Raw genomic sequence first — 15,190 nt, forward strand, 5'->3', positions numbered from 1 at the left:
CTGTTATCAGTTGTGACTGTTTTATAACAGGAGTCTTAAACATCTGTGGTCCCTTACACCTTTATTTGTTATTCACTAATTAGAAGGTAGAAAATTCTGTCTGGGAAAAATTAAAATTATGCATTATAAATAAACTGCCATTCATCAATAAAATTCAAAACATCAAATAAGTCATAAAGAAAGAGCAAAATGAATTGAAAGATGCGGGGATTAACATTTTGGAAGTTAATAAAATGATTTATTAAATTATTAACTTGTATTTGATCTGCCTATTAACTCCATTTACCTATTACTTCCATTTCAAGACAGATGCCATATTTATGCCTTAACTCCAGGCACTGAGGACACAGTGATTTGAGCCTAAAGATCCTTATATTCTAGAGGAGAGACAAGAAATTTAAAAAGAAAAACTTCATAAGACACTTTGTGAGGAAGGTGGCATAAGTTGAGGTAATAGATTGAAATCACAATAAGAGTCATTAGCTATGGGGGGTGCTGTCAGTAGTAAAGTGACATGTGATTCAGGGACTGAGTACCTAGAAGTAGGTACCTTATTACTAAGTCTGATTCAAAATGAGAAGATGTATTAGTCAGGAGCTGAGAGGTGAAGAAAGGTCCTCTGTGGGCAACTGGGAAACTAGCCCAGACAGAGCCTGGTTACCAAATACCTACAACAGAGTCAAAATGTAAGACATTTTCTATCTTATTGCAAGACTGTGTGCCACTGACTTAAGCAAATGTTGGGTTTGCTGAAGGCCCACGTATTCACAGAAGCTCTCGAAGAACTTCACCCAAAGGATTCTTTGTGTCTGAAGAAGCTTAAGCTCAAGTTGAGGGAAAGGGAAGTCTCTCAGTGAGAAGCAAAGTGCAAGGGCTCTTCACAGCTCAGCATGGCAGAATCATGATGCTCTCTTTTCTCAGTTTTTTTGGACCTCATCAGGATCTGATCACTAATGCTGATTAATATATTTCCTGCATTACTTCCTGGGACCCGCCCCCCCCCCACACACACATTTTAAGCCATATTTAAGCTGCCTGTGCAAAGAGGAAAAATTCTATCTGGGGTTGTTTTTGTGGAAATTAAATACCACCTGATTGTTTCATTTTTTTTGGAGATATTTCTGAAGGTGTTGATTTGGACTGGGATGGTTGGGTTGGACAGATGGGTAAGAAACCTTCTTAAGGAAGAGCTACCCAAAGATCCTACTCCTATTCTTCTTTCATGAGTTTTCCCAAGAATTCCTCTGGTTTCACAATTTTTTTTTTCTTGTTGTTGCTGTTTTTGTTGTTTGACCGTCTGGGTCTTTCTGATTCTCTCGCAGACTCAGGCTACTCAGACTTCAGAAGGACAAATTCTGTCATATGCCTTGTCTCTTTAGGTGCCCCTCAACAGCCTTCCTTCTTTCCTCAGGCCAACTGCCCCATAAAATTCAAGTACAAAATAGTGGAAAGGCCTTGTTTTCACCAGGATCTCTCTGTTCGGAAACAGAGGTGAGAGGTCCACCCTCCCGCTAGCCAAAAACCATGAATGTTGAGATGGAAAGGCCAGCACTGTCCAGTACAGACCATGTTCACTCCCTCACAGCTTTTTTCAGGTTTTCCTTCCTTGTCTATAGACCAATGACACGGAGGATTCATTCCCTGAAGACTGAAACTGAGCTGAATTAGAAAAACTTCGGGCACAAGGATTTCAGCAAGTGTGAAAGGAGAGACTAAAAGGCATCTCCAACACAGTATCTTTCCTGACTCTTCCGCTGAAAGCTGAACGTGCCACCTCCACAATCCCGAGCCCCTTTACTGCGTAATGATTACACCCCAGCACACATTTCCTCGTGTGCTTGTGATGCATTTTTTCTTACTTGCTTCTTGTTCAGTTTTTCCCACTCCTCCCGACTGGGGTGTAGCTCCACGAGGAAGGGACTAACAGGAGATATTTGTTGTTGTTGCTGCTTGGTAAAAGATGAAAACACTTGCCCTCTCTGAGGCTCGAACTCAGGACCTTCAGATTATGAGACTGACGCGCTGCCTACTGCGCTAAGAGGGCAGATGTCCCTTGTTTTTTGCTTTGAAAATAAAATATAAAATTTTATTTTCCAGGTATGTCCATAAGTTTCCAGCTTTTGAAGAATGTAATCAACGTTACTTGTAAATCATTCCATTTAAACCAAAGCTGCACCTGAAGTGTTCCACATCCAGGAATTGTGGAGTCCACACCTTTCCAGTATACACCCAGCAATTGGACACTCTGGCTTGCAGTACCCAAGAATTGTACAGGTCTTTTGCAGCTCTTTTTCCCTCTTGTGTTCCAGTGATCTGCCCCTTCCCACCTTCAGAGGTCTCAGTCACTCTTATACTTTCCTTGGTACCTTATGTTCAAAAGAAACTTTTGAACAGTGCCCAGTTAATATTAGTTCACTGACTGAGTGAATGAATACTCCTCACATTTGTCTACAGTCCATATTTCTCTGTCTCACTCTAAATCTCCACTTGGATATACATGACTGGAGACATTATCCTTACAAAAAACACAAACTGAACTTAATAAAAAACCTCCTTGTTGGGCTTCCCTGATGGCGCAGTGGTTGAGAGTCCGCCTGCCAATGCAGGGGACACGGAATCGTGCCCCGGTCTGGGAGGATCCCACATGCCACAAAAAAATCTCCTCGTTTGTTTCAGCCTTACAATTATACTAAGAAATTTATGGAGATGATTTCATATATTCAAATTGAACTTTGGTAACAAAAGTATGTATCATGATTTGCATTTTTCAGATATAATGGAGGCTCAGAAAAGTTAAGTAATGTTTCAAAGGTCCCAGAGCTGCTAAGCAGCAAAGTATGAATTGAGAAACAGACTTTTAGATTCCAAATTGGGATCTTTTTTCCTGCTGTAGCTCGTGATCTCACTGTTCTTCTCCACAATAGCTCATTCATCCACACTCTATCTAATTCCCAACCTCCTCTGTGCTGGCCTTTTGGGCTTAGACTTGCAAGTCAATTTTGGCTCATCCTCCTCCTTCAAAGTCCACATCCACTGCCCTGCCAAATACTAAACATTATTCTTGTGATGCCCTCTTGAATCTGTCCCTTCCTTTCCATTCAGTCAGTACATATTCATTGGGGAGCTGCTCTGTGCTGGGCAGTAGGCTCAGGTGATTCAGAACGAATCTGACCACACAGATCTCTGGAGCCAGAAGGATAAATATGGACAAGGAATGATCCTCTTCCAGTTTCACTACTTTCAGTCTCGCTGGCTTTTGCAGCTAAATAATGCTTTTGAAAATATTTGTTTTCATAATGTCCCTCTGCTTCACTCTGACCATTTTTGATTTCTTAAGATTTGATATGATCTTGCTTTTCTTTCAACTCTTCGGTAGAACCTCATTGTGATTTTGCTTTATAAGGTCAATTCCACCCATTGGTGCATGGTGTTACATTTTCAATGTGTTTTTTGATTTTTTTAATCTACTTGATTTATCATTAATGAGACATGTACATACCAAAGGCCAGTAGAGCCAGCATTACCCCATTTTGTCCTTACCCAGAGAAGGGTCCAAAGTGTATCGTTTTTTCAATTCCTTCTGTACTTTGGAAGATTTGCGGTTATCAACAAGAGCTCCTCAGTTGAACCGATAAAAGGCTGGAGAATGTGGGCATCGATTCCACTACCTCTCACATGCTAAGCGAGCGCTCTACCACTTGAGCTAACTCCCCACCTCCCGTTTTTCAGGGGACCATCTCCATCCACGTCATTCCTTCTTTTGGGGCCGGCCAGAAGGTCAGGAAAAGTCAAGGCCATTAGGCTGGAGTAAGGGCACATCCTCTCAAAGATACTCTGAGGCAAGCGCGCGGTTGGCACCTATTCCTCTGGTAAGGAAGGGAGAAAGTCGCCTTGGGAAAAGTCTGGCCGCAAAAGTACAGGTTTCAGATTTTCCGGGATGGAAGAGATCACGTCCCAGTTGAGAGGACTCACGCAGAACACCAGGCTAATGCAGGAGGACTATCTCAGGTTGATTACCTGTCTCTCTCTCTTTTTTTTTTTTTTTTAACATCTTTATTGGGGTATAATTGCTTTACAATGGTGTGTTAGTTTCCCATATGTGTTCCCATATCTCTTCCCTCTTGCGTCTCCCTTCCTCCCACCCTCCCTATCCCACCCCTCTAGGCGGTCACAAAGCACCGAGCCGATATCCCTGTGCCATGCGGCTGCTTCCCACTAGCTATCTACCTTACGTTTGTTAGTGTGTATATGTCCATGACTCTCTCGCGCCCTGTGATTACCTGTCTCTTAAGCACGAAACTAAAGCAGCAAAGGAACATAAGTGGGAGGATCACTGGTTCCTTTTAGGGGAGGCGATGGGCTGAATTTTCCCGATGGTGGAAAGCAAAAGGCAGCACTTGCTTCCGCTCGCTTTCGAGCCAAGGACCTCTCGCGTGTCAGGCGAGCGTGATAACCACTACACCACGGAAACCTCCGCCTAGCATTTTTTCTGAGATAGTTATTGGATTCTTGCTGAGTTGGGTCTTGAGAAGTTACATATTTACACTATATGCAAGAACAAAAATACATACTGTTACATACAAGAGCCATAGGAATTTAGAGGCGAGACGTATCAGAGCGAAGGAAAAATATATGGACATTGAAGTGTACAGATGAAGAGTGAACACAGGATGGAAGGAACAGGCATGGAGGTAGAGATCCTGTGTTCAGAAATATACTGGTTCAGTTGGAGGGGGTGTACGTGCGTGTGCGTGTGTGTAAAATAGACATGGAGGGAAACAGTGATTGAAAAGCCTGGACACATGAAGATACATTGGAGAAAACATTGTGGAGGCTTAAGAACCCTTGAAAAAATTCCACGCAGATGGCTTACATGATCAAGGTAACATTTTATGAAAGGTTTTTAATTTTGAATGCCAAATAGGTAGGAAATAGGGAAACCAGAATTGAAGAGAATGAAAAAGAAGTTATAAGATATTAAGGGATTGAGTGAGGTTTATTTTTTTAGCTCCTGAGATTAGCAATAGCATGAGTCTTTCTGCATCTCCAGCCCAGTACACTGTCTGGCACAGAATACATTCTCCATAAACATTATAGAATGGATGAAGGCATAGATGAATGAGAAGAAAGAGAAAGACTCTGGAGAGGTTGTGCAGGAAAGATCTACAGTATTTGACAATGTCTCAAGACACTGGATGTAGAGATTTGAAGGAGAAGAAGGAGTCAAGGACAATTAGAAGTCTTGAACCTGGGTGTCAGACACAGAAGTGATTTTGAATTAATGTCTGATGAATGGAAAAATGAATCCACTCATTTAAAAGTATTTGTTCTATGAATGTATGAAGGAAGAAAGGAAGTGGTATGGAGAAAAACTGCTTATGAGACTATACCTTAAATTAAAAGAGAACCTCACATCTTTTCATACAGAAAAAAACAACTTTTCATGTCTGGTTTTGCTCCTTGGGGCTATTAGACCTGAGAAAAATGATTCAACTCCTCTGAAATTCAATTTCATCTTTCAAATAGAAATAATGATATTTGGGTTAGCTGCAAGGCTAAATCAAATGATTTGCATAAAATTAATAAACTTTTAGTACAATTTCTAGAATGTGTTGCAGATGTGAGGTCTACAGAAGTTACCCCACTTCCTCCTCCTGTGCCATATTTCCAAAATCTTGTAACAACCACAGCTGTTTTTATAGAGAAATACACGATGTGTGGAAGAGCTCCAAATTTCTAACTGCACCCAGAACAGTGCATTAACAAGAAATATTTGTTACATAATTAAAAGAATAAATGATTTGTGGTTGGATGACATTTAGAGCACGAATTTAGGAAAGAAGATTCCCCTGCTTCTTCCATCGGGTGGAGAGGAAGACCAAAAATATGGTATAGATTTTGTCTTCTGGTGTAATCTAAATTTCTTGTCTATTTCACTCAAACCACTGAGAGGTGCAACAAACCAGAAAGCTGATTTCATCCTCTTGAGCAAATATAGAATATTGAGACATTTATCAAATGCTTACCTGGCAGCATTTGCTAATTTTCCTTTGTGTTGATTTCTTTAAGCACAGATGACACATGCTTTGCCAGGCGGACTGTGAAAACACTTAACGCTGCCCTCTCTGAGGCTTGAACTCAGGACCTTCAGATTATGAGACTGACGCGCTGCCCACTGCGCTAAGAGGGCAGGTACCCCAAGCTTTTCGTTTTGAAAGTAAAATATGAAATAGTATTTTCCAAGAACATCTGCTTTATCTGTTTCCAGCTTTTAAAGAGTGTATGTACTCAATGTTACTTGAAAATCACTCCGTTTAAACCAATGTTACCCGGGTAAGATTCCACACCTATGAAAGGTGGAGTCCATGTCTTTCCCATATTCACCCTAAGATAGGACCGTCTGGACCTCAGCACTAGGGACACTTCATTGTGTCTGTCTTTTGCTGGTCTTGTGTTGGAATGACGTCGTATTTCCTGCCCTCAGAGATCTCAGTGGATCTTACACCTTTCATGATCTCCTTTGTTGAAAGAAAAGTAGGAGGTGCCCAGTTAACATTAGTTCACTGACTGAATGAATCAATAGCCCTCAAATTTGTCTACAGTCCATACTTCTCTGTCTTAGTCTACATCTCCACTTGCATCTACATGACTGGAGACATTCTTCCCTACAAAAACTTAAACTGAACTTAATGAAAAGTCTCCCTGCTTTTTTATTTTTTCAGCCATATGTGCCATTCATCACGCTAAGAGATTTATGGAGATTATTTCATGTAGTCTAATTGAATTTTGGAAACAAAACTATTTATCATAATGTTACCAAACCAAACTTGGGGCCAATGGCCCCAGTGCAGCACAGCCAGTCTGCTGACATCAGGTTGTGGTGAAGGAAAGTACAGCATTTATTGCAGGGTGCCAAGCAAGGAGAACTGGCTCAAAAGACCCAAACGCCCCAAAAGCTTTCAGAGAAGGGTTTTAAAACACAGTCTGAGGGAGACATTCACAGGGTATATAATCAGCCAATGAGAAATTCCCTGATTAACTGATGGTGAGGTAACAGGGTGGTATTTCAGGAAACTCAATTATCAATTTTCTGGCTCCAACAAGTCTGGGATCTACACACTACTGGTCAGCATGCAGTCAACTTTTTCCATCTGGTGGAAGTTTTAGTATCTGCAAAATAACTGAAAGATATGGCTCAGAATATTATCCATAGCCCTTAAGGAGGAACTAAATGCTCTTGAGTTTGTTTTATGGCTAAACTACCAATATTATTATTTGTCTTGTTTGACTGCTTTCCTTTGTGTTTTCATTTTCTCACTTCTCTGATTAAATTTGCTCTTTGAACTGGGGGAAGGCCTAGGATGATAAAGCTTTTCTACAAACAAGAGGCAGGCAGGGGATACGGGGGATGGGGGTGGGGGGAAATCTGTCCCCGGGAAGGCCCTGCAGGGTCCTGCTCGGTTTCAATAATTTGCAATTTCCAGATATAATGGAAGCTCAGAGAAGTTATGTTCTTAAGGTTCTAGAGCTGCTAAATGGCAAAGCCTGAATTGAGAACCAGATTTTAGATTGCAAAACATGAGCTCTTTCTCTACTCCAGCTCACGATATCACTGTCGGTTCTTCCCCACAGTAGTCCATTCATTCACACACCAGCTATCCAATTCCCAATCTCCTCTGTACTGGCCTTTTGGGCTTAGGCTTCCAAGTCAACTTTGACTCATTCTCCTCCTTCAAACCCCATATCCAATGACTTGCCAACTATTGAATGTTATTCTTGTGCAGCTCTTTTGAACCTGGCACTTCCTTTCCATTCATTTGGTACATAATTCACTGGGGAGCTGCGCTTTGTCAGACACTGCAGTAGATTCTGGGGTTCTGAAGGGATCATACTACCCTGACCTCAAGAGATAGCAGAAAAAAAAACGTGGATGTGGGATGCTCAACTTCCAGATTCTCCAATTGAATCTCCAGGTATTTACAGCTAAGAAACTCTTTCTAAAATATGAGTTTCATGATACCATTCTTTTATTCTCTAACCATTCTTGATTCCTTAATTCTAATATGATCTTGTCTCTCTCTCAATCACTGATCCTTGTTTCTACTTGCATTGTGATCTTGATCAATTAGATCCATTTGTTGATGGCATTGTTCAGTTCTTCAATCTCTTCGATGATTTTTTTTGTCTACTAGATCTATTAATTATTGAAAGAGAATGGTTTTGAAGCTCTGTGGCCAGGGACTACACTTTTAGGATTGTTGTGTCTTCTTGGTCAATTGACCCTTTATAATTGTGTAACATTCTTCATTACTGCTGGTAAATTTCTTTGCTTTGAAGTCTACTTTGGCTGATACCAATACATTCACTTAAGCTTTCTTTTGATTAGTGATTTCATGTTGTATCTTTTCCTATTCTCTCATTTTAAACCTACCTCTATCATTACATTTGAAGTGAGTTTCTTATGGCCACTGTTTATATTTAATCCATTCTGACAATTTGTGATTTTTAATTGATGTATTTAGGCCATTTACCTTTAAGGTAATTATTGCGATTTTTGAATAGAGGTCTACCATTTTATAATTTGTTTTCTGTTTGTTTCCTCTCTTTTCATTCTTCTATTTTCCTCCTCCTCCAATTCTGTACCCTGTTGGAATGGTACTGAAATGCAAATTTAGTTACCGCCCAGCCTAAATTCATTTACCAGCAAACTTTGCTTACAGAAAGTGTCCAAATACTTGCTCTAGGGATTTCCATATAAACACTTAAATTTTCACAGTGTATTTAGAATAAATATTTTATAATTCAAGTGAAATGTGGAAACCTTATCACCATTTAGGCTCTTTTACCCTAACCCCTGCTCATCACACTGAGCAGATGACATCTGAACTTTCCAGCTGTAAAGTTTCATAGTGACCAAGGTTTCAAGTTGATAATAAAAAGATGATAAAGTCTTCCAATCTTCCTAATGAATTTGAAGGGGGGAAAATACTGGAACGTGGTTTATTATTCACTTTTCTGGGAAACACTTGAGAGATCTGATTAGGGTGTTCGTTTACTTATGGTTCTGTTGGTTACAGCCTGCGGTTAACAGCCATTACCTTGTCAGTAATCTGGATAACCTAAATAGCCATTACCTTGTTAGAAATCCCCGAAACAGAGTGAAGCATAACTACAAGGTGTGTGTGTGTGGGGGGGGGGCGGTGTCAGTACCAATGAGTTTGAAAGTAGGAAGGGAATGAGAATGCAAATTCGTAAAGACTTGTCTCCTACACGGCACACACAATTGCTATTAATAGTGGTTGTCATTGGCTCAGCAACCCGGGCAGTGGTATTGGTGGCGTCTGCCTTTTGACTCCAGAATTGTATCTCCTATTCCAAGCTTTTAAAGAAAAGGTTTGAGCTGGATTATCCTAAAAGGCCACAACTCAGCAGGGATGAAAGGAGCTGCTCTCCTTCTTTTCTCTTCTTTCTTTTCTTTGCTTGTCGCCCGAATTCCATCAGCCGCCTCCCGCGCTCTTTCAACGTGGGTCTCAGTAGACAAGGAATGAAAAACTCGTCCATCTACTGCCCTTCTTCTGTCAGCGGACCCGGATGCTGTGCATCCTTGACCTTCACGAGAAGGCTCTTCTCGAGGGCAGAGACCACAGGGACTCCTCACCTTTGAGCCGCAAAGCTTGGGCTGCGCTTGATGCACGCTATGCGCGGCGCTGGATTGATGTTCTGCAGATACCTGCGGGGCAGGTAAACTTGCTGCTAGCTCTTCCCAGCAGATCCCAAGCCCATCTCAGTCACTTCATAGACACAAGATCCACATCGTTCTCGTTTACTGTGTGAAGGTCTCATCGCTTACGAGCTGCTTCTCCTCACTCGTGGTTCCTTTAACACCTGACTGCTGATTCCCTCCTTACTTAACGTTTCTCTCTGTTGTTTATGACATCGCTGTAGTTTGTTTCGGTGCGAACTTGGACAGCTGAACACTGGAGAAAATTTAGCAGGATTCGTTGAGGATTCTATTCACACTAACTCTCAAGAGAGCACTGTGTTCTCAAGAGGCAAGTGTTCTGAAAAGGGAGAGTTTGTCATGCAAGACGGGTGGGTGCAGAAGATATTATAAGTCGATTTGTGCAAGATTCTTGTCCTATTCTTTTGTATATCTTTTCTAGTCCTGCCCCACCCCAGCCCCATCTTCCCTCCGTTCTTCTCGGTTGTGTGGTGATCGAAGAATAACACCACAGGTTTTATAAGGACCTCCTCATAATAAAACAGCCTGAAGTGATTTGTAAATAACTCAGTACACACCTTCCCCGAGAACAGGGAACAATAGCCCCGAGCCAGCCAGGAGTCGAACCTGGAACCTTCTGATCCGTAGTCAGACGCGTTATCCATTGCGCCACTGGCCCTGTTTTTGCCAGTTTTCTTTAAACCATTATTAATTAGCCTTTACGAGGTTTTTGCATTTTCATACCATCAAATTTCTGGATGTGGCTTGATGTGCACTGTCCTTCTGATTTGTCTGCCGTCTTCTCTCCCAGATGATAGAATGTAAAGATTCGCGGTCTACTTTGAAGCCTCATTATAGCAATAACCTGCCAGCCTCATGTCCTTGACCTCGTGGTGAGGGACCTGGAAGTAGCAAATGATGGAGTTTTTAGGGCTTTGCTAATGAAGGAAGGAAACCAGGAAACAGGGACCAGAGTAAACAAACGGAGTAGGGGAAATACTCGCAAACCTAATCGAGTTATTAATTCTTCCCCAGTTTAGATGGTGTTCTTTCCTGTACTCCTAGGGTGCAGAACACACCCCTCATTTTGGCATTTATCACAGTGTTGTGAACAGCTGTTTGCTCAGCGGTCCTCCCCACTCAATTTTATATTCCTTAAGGGCAGCACGCTCAGTATCTACAATGACTAATCTTACATTAAAAGTCTGCATGCACGAATGAAGAGTTGAGTGAGAAAAATGCCAGTGAGCAACAGGAAAACAATTTAATTTATGGTACACGTAGGCATCACGAGTCTGTGATTCCATGTTATCTCAACCCGGGTGTTTAATTGGAAGAGCAGTGGAGTGCCGTATACAGCAGCAGAATCCTAGTTTCCCGAATATAGGTTTGTGGCTCACAGTGGCTGTTTATGTGCTCAGGGGCTGAGGCTGGGCATGTGTCCATTAAGTCTAAAGCCAGCGACAATCAGACGGTAGGGCTGGGCTGGAGCTAGTGGCTGAGATGTAGGCTTTCTAAGTGAAGAGAATGTCTAGTCTGCTGATATAAAAGAAACAGCTTAGTGAACCAAGTGCGCACCAGACTGATATATTTAATACCACTTAGTGGTTGGCTTCGAGTTTTTCATGATACCAGTCATCAGGAGGACTTACAACACAATGCTTATAAAACTATAAGACACCTAGCCCAAAGATCCCTCCCCAATCAAGGAAACTTTCAGTAATAGCTCTACAACAATTCAAACAACAGCATTCAATTGGCTTAAACACAGTGGATTTATTATCGCACTTAACAAGTCTGGAAGGTAGAGAGGCTACGTGCCTCGTTAACTCGGTGGCTCCATGATGTCATCAGGACCAAGTTTTTTTGAATCTTTGTGTTCTGTCATTCTCAATATATGGATCTCATACTCCAGCTGGTTTCCTTGCAGTACCTCAAACTCTCACAATATCAAGGTAAAGTCCAGAAAAAAAAAAACAGACTTCTTTACTGTATCTCTTATTGAGAACAATTTCTCTGATATGCTCCCCAGTGGATTTCCCCCACATTGGCTAAATTTGTATCATATACTCTCACCTAATCCAAGTACTGCCAAGAATGTGACCACTGTGATTAATTAGATCAATCATAATTCTGCCTCAGGAGGTGAGAATTGGGCCCACCTCCTGCAAAGCCAAAGCAGTATAGAGAAGGTTATGTGAATAAAATCATGTTTCTGTTGGAAAGGAGGAATGCGGGCGCTGGTGTTGGTGACTGGTGGTGGAATAGGCAAGCAGTATTAGCTGCTATACCCTACACCATCCCCATGTTTGGAATAAAATGAAATACTTTTTAAAAGCATTTTTAAGAGCTCCATTCCTTACATTATTAACTCACATTAGACATAGATAAATTTCCAGATCTAACCATCATAAAAGGCATTTGATATACAGCTTATATTCAGTATTTGTATTCAGAGCAAGTACATTAATTGTACATGGTGACATACTGACTTATAAATCAGAACTGTGTTAGATTTGGCCATTAATAATGCCGTACATCACCTATCTTCATGACTGCATAGTAAAATAACACTACAGTTTCTGAATTTGGAGTGTCAGAGGCTAATACATGTATAATAGTGTAAAGATCTGAAGCTCAACCTTAAATAGTTCCAGGACAGGGCAGGAATCTTAAGTTCCTAACTCTGGAAATCAGTAGTTTATGCTACCTAAACTTGTCTGTAAAGTATATAACACTCACTGGTCCCAGGCTTATTTTTGCAGCTTTTTAAATAACAGTTGGCAGTTTAAGTTTATTTCTTCATCGCAATCTGTTCATTTCCAGAATAAGCATAGTTTAACGTTTTCTGTCTTAATGTTTACTCTCTATTCTTATCACTGTTCACGTAGAAGAAACTTGATATGGAAAAAAAAAGAGCAGACTTAGAGAGAGACTCTGCCTTTTGCTGGAATATGTGAATTTGGACAAATCACTTTACTTTTTAGTCACCCCACTACCTTATCTGCAAAATGGCATGATACTTACTTTGCAGGTTTGTGGTGAGATTAAATTACACAAAGCAGGTAAAGTCCTGGCAACTGTTTAGGCTGTCAATAAAAAGTAGCCATCATTGATAGCAATGTCCAACTGCTTCCCAATCTCTTCTAAAGCTTAATCTTGATAACTCAAGAAGCATATATTGAATATTCATTTACCGAGCAAAATGTGAAAACCTAAGGATTCACAGGTAAAGCTTAATCCAAATTCCTCAAAAAGCTAACATCAAGTCAGAGAGACAAATCTAAATTCATAATTACAATACAACAGGAGAACTGCTACTCCAGAAATAAGGAAGAAAGTGTGCCAGCAGCATGGAAGTACAGCAATTAACTCTGGAAGGGAAGTCAGGGGAAGCTCTTCATGACATCGCATTTCAACTTAATCTTGAAGGAGAAACAAATTTGACTTTGTGAAGAAGGAGGAAATAAAGGGCCAGAGGGTTCCGTACTTGTATGACTAAAAGTCACAAAAGTTGCCTGGTTTATTTGAGGAAAGCAGTTTCATGTGGTAGAACTACAGTTTTAATTGGCATGGAGAGGAGGAGCAGGAAAAGTGGCTGGAAAGGCAGCTTGACGGGGCACATGGGGGTTCTGATATACTGGCAATATTGGTTTTTTTCTAGACATGGTGGCTCATTTCTTATCCTTCCAACCGTACATATACATTTTAATACTTTTTGCATGTATGACATGTATGAGATCAATCACAATAAAAAAATTAAAACATTTCGAAAGATAGGTTGGTGCCAATTTATAAATAACTTTATTTATCAAGATAAGGAATTTATCCTGAAGGCAAGAAGAAGGCAAAATAGGTCTTTGGGTTTTTTTTGCGGTACGCAGGCCTCTCCCGTTGCAGAGTACAGGCTTCAGACGCGCAGGATAAGCTGCTATGGTTCACGGGCCCAGCCGCTCCCCGGTACGTGGGATCCTCCCAGACTTTGGGCGCGAACCCGTGTCCTCTGCATGAGCAGGCGGACTCTCAACCACTGCGCCACCAGGGAAACCACATATCCCTTCTTAAACAGCCATATAAGTCCAACCTCCTTGCCTTTTCTCATACTCAGCTTGCAGAGCTCTCCCTCCTCATCTCCTAACCAAATCCTCTCCAGGTCACAGACTGACCCTGTGTCCCTCACTAGCAAGAACTGAAATCTTTCTCCCTGATCTATACGTCTTCTCTGAGCCACTTGTACACAACCGTCCACAGCCTTGTATTGTTACTATGCTTTTCCTGGGTGTCCGGCTATCTTGTCTCATCACCTACACTAGAAGTCCCTGGAAAACAACAGCCCAACTTGTTAATCTCCCACCACATTTAGCGTAGTGCTTTACGTGTAGCAGGATCTCAGTGAATATCTGTTAACAGAAAGGAAAAAAACATAGCATATACCAAATACATTCCCTAGTGATGTCAAGAGAAGTAAAAGTTTTCTGATGCTCTGCAGCCTCAACATTCCCCTCCATCATCACTCCCCTCAAATCACAGCCCCCTTCCCCCCTTCTCTCACTGTTAATGATCCCAGCTTACCTTTTCTCTTATTTCTTCTTTTAATATTTCTGTTTCAGCTTTCATCTTTTGATTATACTTTGTTTTCTCCAGCACCTTTTAACACAGAGGCCCATCCTAGTCTTCTCTTCAAGAGTAGAACCTTGTGGTGCCTTCCTGTCTCCTCACTGGCAGAAACATTTAGTGACATCATAAGTATGTGAACTCTACATCCCAACAAAAATGTGAGATCCTAACCCGCTGGCCCTGTTTTTAAAAAATATGTCATCTCCCAACCCCCTCCACCCAGCAAGTCCTTTGTTTTCTTTGATACACGTGTGCCTCAAAAGTTATGGCTTGTGCCCTTAGTTCTAACTTCTAATACAGAATAGGCAAGAGTACTGTATTCTCGTAAAAGGCTAAAGGACACTTGAGAGAGAAAATGGGATAATCAGGGAAATAACTGGGAAGATTTAAGTGGAAATTAGTTTTGTGTTAAGGGTACGGTGGTTCATACTACACCCTTCAATTCCTTCACCAGAATGATATTAAGACACGTAATGCCTTCTGATTGCAACCTTACTGTCTAACACACTGCTTGGCAATGGTGGACATTCTGCATGTTTGTTGATGAAGGAATTAACAAACAAATGAATAAATGGAAGTGAGACAAAAAAGCAGAGGGTTGCTAGGAGCCTCTGTTTAAAATTTTCTTAAATGTAAGCTCTGGGAAGGCAGGGATTCTGTTTGTCTCTTCTATTCACTTATGACTTCTGGCACAAGGAAGGTGCTAAATAAATATTTGTGGAATCGATGACTAATCCAGGAACAAAAGGATCATCCTTAGGACAGATGGTTGGCATATCTGTCAGTTTCCCTCAACTGACTATTTTTGTTGTATGTGCACTATATACCAACATATTCCTAGGATAAACTAGG

The 15,190-nt window shown here is 41.2% G+C and overlaps 4 non-coding genes across 4 annotated transcripts; all 4 read right to left on the minus strand.

Moving 5' to 3' along the window:
- Positions 1 to 1,971: 1,971 nt before the first annotated feature.
- Positions 1,972 to 2,044, minus strand: TRNAM-CAU (transfer RNA methionine (anticodon CAU)). The gene has a single exon. It is a non-coding gene; the product is annotated as a tRNA-Met (tRNA).
- A 2,354-nt stretch (positions 2,045 to 4,398) lies between these two features.
- On the minus strand, positions 4,399 to 4,471 carry TRNAV-GAC (transfer RNA valine (anticodon GAC)). The gene has a single exon. It is a non-coding gene; the product is annotated as a tRNA-Val (tRNA).
- A 1,646-nt stretch (positions 4,472 to 6,117) lies between these two features.
- Positions 6,118 to 6,190, minus strand: TRNAM-CAU (transfer RNA methionine (anticodon CAU)). Its single transcript has one exon. It is a non-coding gene; the product is annotated as a tRNA-Met (tRNA).
- A 4,137-nt stretch (positions 6,191 to 10,327) lies between these two features.
- TRNAR-ACG (transfer RNA arginine (anticodon ACG)) lies at positions 10,328 to 10,400 on the minus strand. The gene has a single exon. It is a non-coding gene; the product is annotated as a tRNA-Arg (tRNA).
- Between the last annotated feature and the right edge of the window lie 4,790 nt (positions 10,401 to 15,190).

This window comes from Delphinapterus leucas, chromosome 10, assembly GCF_059928025.1.
Source record: "Delphinapterus leucas isolate spDelLeu-1000000601 "Yukka" chromosome 10, BTC_Dleu_Yukka2, whole genome shotgun sequence".
In the NCBI taxonomy this organism is placed as follows: Eukaryota; Metazoa; Chordata; class Mammalia; order Artiodactyla; family Monodontidae; genus Delphinapterus; species Delphinapterus leucas.